Below are 6000 nucleotides of genomic sequence, written 5' to 3'. Positions count from 1 at the left end.
AATAGAAAATACTAAAGATTTATACACCAAGTGGCGAGGTTATTATGATCTCTGAATGCATAATGATCTGGCCACTCAGTGTATGTATATAAGCCTGGTGCATGAATTCATGATGCATGGGTGGCTTCCGGACAGCCTGGCCAGGGGGAGGGGACATGGGTGGTTGGCTGGCCTGCTTCCTGGTCAAACTCCTGGTCGAGGGGGCAAAGTTGCATATTAGCCTTTTATTATATAGGATATACACTGAGTGGCCAGATTATTATGTGTTCAGAGATCATAATAATCTGGCCACTCAGTGTGCAATAGCCTTAACACATTCTGAAGAGTAGATGCAATCTGACTTGGGAGAATTTTAGGGAGTTGAGTTAAGGTCCATTTGAATATCTGTAAAAAGCTTAGATTGAAAAGGGTTTAGCACTTTATTTCTCTATTGGTATTTGTGTCATTTATTGCAAGGTTTATTCACTATCATTCCTGCTCGTTTGATAGGCAGAGATTGTAATGGTGAACATGACCAAATCCTTGCTTAGCCTAAGGCCCATAGCTAAGGCAAAATGGTAATACCCTTGCTTGCAACACTTTCCTGGAACACGGTACCTGGAAATAAGCAGACTCCAAACACTGATAAGGTTGTCATGGAGAACTACATTCCAATCTTAAATCTGTTTCCTCCAAAAAGGGTGCATTCGGCTTCCACAGGCTTATTGAATTTTCACATAGCACCTTTTTCTTCTGAAATGTTCTGAAAGAGACACCAAACCTGCAAAAACGGACTGACACAAAATTGTATGTTCTCTGCTTATGATTTCACTACAAAGAACATAATCAACATTTTCTTAAAAATATGCGTGAATAGAAAAATATCAATTAAAACACCAAAATCAAAACACAGTTTCCCAGCACGTGCCCTGCACAGCTGACTGTAATGATTTCGTTTTCCACATCTCTGCCTTCATGCTACTGTGTCAACTTGTGAAAAAAAAAGTCTTCAAAATTTCCCAGGTCTTGCCCTTTTTTGAGTTTTAGTTTTATTTTCTCTTCCTCTCCTGGTGTGCCTTACTAATTTGGTGATCCAGGGTTAAGTTCCTTAGCTTCTCTAAGTCTCAGTTTCTTTAACTGTAAAATGGGCTGATAATAGCAATCATCTCATGGGGGTTCTTAGACAATATATGAAGAGTGTTCAGCAACAGAGACTCAGACATGGAAGTTATTAATGTATGTTTGTTTCCTTCCCCACGGTCCATCTCTTTTCCCTCTACCAAGAAAATTAGCCAGACAGAAAAAGTTGGAAACATATGATTTCACTCATATGGGATATAAAATTTAAAGCAACAAATGAACAAACAAGAAAAACAAACAAACAAAAACTCATAGTCACAGACAACATTATGGTGGTTACCAGAGGGAAGAAGGTTTGATTTTGGGTGGTGAGCATACAATGAAATAGACAAATGATGTATCATAGAATTGTATGCCTATAACTTATATGTTTATTAACCAATGCTACCTCAACAAATTTAACTTTAAAAAATTGTTCTCATCTCTTTCCCATTGATATTTACCTGTTGGTGAGTTTGGCCTTAGTAGTCTGTTTCCATTCATGAAATAAACCTTTAAGAGCAGTCCATAGTGCTGGGGATCTTGGTAGCCTGGATTATATGTTGAGAAATCTCTCTTAGTTTGAAGTTTAGGAACTGAACTGTCCACGCTGCCCTATATATGGTCACCAGAAGTCTGTGAGAGGCCGGGACAGTCCACGTTCGGCCTTATGTCTCCCCATTGTTATCCCGGGAACCACAAGCCTGACAGCGAGTTCTGTCATTAGCTGGCAGTTTTCTTGTTGGCTTTTATCTGCTCTCTTCTGTGAAGATATAAAAGCTGTCAGCTTTGGAAGGAAGAGTGGCCATGTGACACGCTGGGTGGTTTTGTGGCACCAGGCTGGAAATGGAGCAACCTTTTTTTTTTTTTTTTTATGTCTCAAAGTTTGTTTTCCCCATAAGTCTGACATTTCCTTGTTAAAGATTAGATTTTCTTCTGTTACAAACATTTTTTAAAAATTTCAAATATCTTTGATAAAGATCAAAATTTCAATAATTCTCAAACACCGATTACTGTTTGCAGACGAGACTGATGTATAAATGAAAGAGCTATTGATGGGTCTCAGGAGATGGGCCTGGTGCTGGCTGTATCACGAGTGTGTCTTCTTAAATAGGTTACAGCATCTTTCATGCTTGGTTTCTCATGACCCTCAATATTGATTTTCTCTCACATAATGATAATCATAAAAATAACTAACATTTATTCAGCACTTACTCTGAGTTAGGTGCCATGCCAAGCCCTTGAATGTATTTTCTAATTTAAACCTCAAAAGGATCTTAGGAGGTAAGCACCATTATTGCTCTTATTTTACATATAAGGAAAACAAGGCTTCAGCGATTATCTATTTCAGTGAAGACTGGCAGAGAGTAAATTAGTGTGTTAGTAACTTAAACCTGTTCTATGTGATGGTTGTATTCTTAAATATTTTGGTGTTCAGTTATGGGATCCTTTTCAGAGTTGGATAAATGCTGTCCTGAGATTTTGCCGGAAACATAAACTTATACTTGGGAAAGAATTGTTGCAAATGGAAGTAGGCAAGATTTGAAAAATTCATATACTTTCCCTTAAAATCTTTATTTTCTCTGTTATCAAGACTGGGCCATGAGCAATTCAATGGCAGGCAATGTAAATATCTCAAAGATCCCATGACCCTATCAAATAGGTCAGAAGAATATATTTTAAAAAATATTTTATTGATTTTTTACTGAGAGGAAGGGAGAGGGATAGAAGGTCAGAAACATTGATGAGAGAGAAACATCGATCAGCCGCCTCTTGCACACCCCCTACCGGGGATGTGCTGGCAACCAAGGTACATGCCCTTGACTGGAATCGAACCCAGGACCCTTGAGTCACAGGACGACGGTCTATCCACTGAGCCAAACCGGTTTCAGCAGGTCAGAAGAATATTTTAATAGGATATTAAATTGGGAGTTTCAAGGGAGGCATAAAATGCCGTAGATAAGACCAAGATACAAATTTTGAAAGGAAACGTTTCCAAAATCAGGGCTATAATGCTTAAAAATCCTTCTCTCTAACCAACGATATAAAACAATTGGGCTGTTAGGGAAAAAGAGAGGATTTTGTGACAATGAGTGCTGAGTGAGCTGCTGCTGTGTTCTGAGGCCAGCCCTGCCCCCATGCATGAGAGAGGACCCTGTGTGTAGAGGGGGTGTGGTGTGTGTGTGTGTGTGTGTATGCGCGCACACGCGCGCGCCCGTGCAGCTAGAAGGTGGTGACTCACTTTCTTCCAATTATTCTTGCCCTATGGACCCACGAATGCTAGGAGCAGAGTGGCATGGGAAGCTTCATCAGGAAAGTGGGACTTGGGCATGATGCTGTGGGAGAAAGGAAAGAGAAAGAGGAATTTCTTAACAGGAACATCACATTCAAAGGCACGAAGATGGAAAGTGCCAGCTTATATGTGTGAAGTCTGGCTTTTCATGAGGAAATCAGGAATAGAAGAGTGAAAATTGAGGTTATAAAAGGAGAAGGGGACCAGACCATGAACAGGTGTCACATATTCTCAGCACAGGAGAATCCATTTAGATGGACTGATGTCCACAAGCTCTGATATTCACACCAGTGTATTAAAGCCTTTGAACTTCTTTCTATAGACCATGGGGTGTCATTGTCAGTTTGAGTGGTTTTGATCACATCATCTTTGTGAGGAGAAGGCTCTGCTTGTCATGAGGATGGTGAGTCTGGATCGCTGGAAAAGTGGACTTCAGTGAGCAGGCAATAGGATAGAGCAGAGCAAGGATAGCAGGGAAGATAAAGGAGAGACATTTTTGAGATAAAAGAAAGGAAAAAACAGGTAGAGAAAGAAATGAAAAGTGACTGCAAGACTTTGTGCCTAGATTCTTAAGAGACTGGTGATTCCATTGGATGAAAAAGATGGTTTTTATTGGAAGATGGAACATTTTGTCTATAGTTTGAAGGCAGAATTGACAGAATTGCTGATAGGCTAAATGTTGGGTATTAAAGAAAGAAGTTAAAAATGATTCCAAGAGTACAGTCAATAATCTATATATATAAAAGCCTAAGCAACTGGCTGACCAGCTGACCATCCAGTAGCTATGATGCACACTGACCATCAGGGGCAGAAGCTCAATGAAGGAGCAAAAACCACAGGCATGGAAACACGGAAAAGACTGATGAATCTCAGAGGGAAGGAAAGAAGAGGGAGGTTGGGAAGAGATTACCCAAAAATCTTATATGCATACTAGAGGCCTGGTGCATGAATTTGTGCACCAGTGGGGTCCCTCTGCCTGGCCTATGGGGAATCAGGCCAAAACCAGCAGTCCAACATCCCCTGAGGGGTCCCAGATTGCGAGAGGGCACAAGCCAGGCTGAGGGACCTCACGAATCCATGCACTGGGCCTCTAGTATTGTAATAATTATATATGGTACCAGGTAGATATTGGAAATATCAGGGGAACACTTTTTAAAGTATATGATGGTTTCACCACTCTTCTGTATACCTGAAATTAATATAAATGTTGAATGTAAACTGTAATTAAATAAAATGAATAAAAAAAAGATTCCAAGGTTTCTGAGCTGAGCAAATCTAAGGACAGAGTTGCCATATAGCTAAGGATGGGAAAGCCATTTTAAGGAGTCTCTGGTGGTTAGTTGACCATTTTTGCCATGCCAACACAGCAGTGCGACCTGATCCAACCCTCAGACTACACCTCAGTGGCGGTGGGTGGTAGGACTGAGGTTAGAAGGAAGAAAGCCATTGGATTTGGGTACTTGGCTTGAAGTTCACACCTGTTCATTGGCCATTAGCACAAACAATCACCCACTTATTTTGTAATATGCTGTCCACAGATAGGTTGGATCTAGAGAAAACAAAGAAAAACATTCATGACTTTGATCAATAATTGTTGAACATCCATTGGATATATGGCACAGGACTGTGCAATATGATGAATAATAGAATTTAATTCATCGATCTCTTTGATAAACAGAAACCTTCATTTCCAGGTTCATCATCTTGTTCTGACCCAAGTTTTTTAGTAGTTCATCATCTTGTTCTGACCCAAGTTTTTTAATGTCTTGGAGGTCCCCAATGGTAATATCATGTGTGCAGACAAATGGACATTCCATCATCATATAACAGGCATATCTAAGCTGCAAAGTAACCTTTTCCCAAGGAGAACACAAAAGTAAAGAGAGATCTGTCAGCTGCATGGTAGGGCAATGACTGGGTCTAGCTTATCTCAACATGTACAGGCTTTGCACCGGCATTTCCTGGATTCTGGGTCTAACATTCTATTCTCTATCCTCAGGGCTTTCTAGACACAAACATTTGCATATGAAGCTTATGCTTCTTTCATCTTTCCATTATGTGATTACATCTCAAACAAAACCTTTTTTGAACTATAGGACATTCTTGAACCGAAATTAAAAAATTTGGCCAGTTGCACAAATTGGCACACACCCCTCGGCATGCCTTGAGTTCCTTCGCTCTTCTGCAAACCTTGCTCTGTAGGGATTACATAGGTCATAATTCTTTGGGTGGGGACTGTCCTAACGCTGCTCTGAGTTTCCCCTCTCTGGGTCTTCCTGAAAGGTAGGGCAAAGGCTTCTAAAGGGATGTGATAAGATGGGCACTACAGAAGTAACAGAGAAGGTGTGGAAATGTGTCCAGCCACCATTTTCACTGTGAATGCTGGAGCTTTAGGAGTTGGCAGCTTAAATTTTTAAACATTTTTTTTTTTCAATGACACTTAACACTCAGTGTTATTTTGTATTCGTTTCAGGCACACAGCATAATGGTTAGACAATCATATACTTTACAGTGTTCCCGTGATATTTCCAGGACCTACAGGGCACTATGCCTAGTTATCACAATATTATTGACCACATTCCCTATGCTGTACTTACCGTCCCCATGAC

This window comes from Pipistrellus kuhlii, unplaced genomic scaffold (assembly GCF_014108245.1).
Source record: "Pipistrellus kuhlii isolate mPipKuh1 unplaced genomic scaffold, mPipKuh1.p scaffold_m20_p_3, whole genome shotgun sequence".
NCBI classification, from domain to species: Eukaryota; Metazoa; Chordata; class Mammalia; order Chiroptera; family Vespertilionidae; genus Pipistrellus; species Pipistrellus kuhlii.
This window is presented reverse-complemented; position numbering follows the sequence as displayed.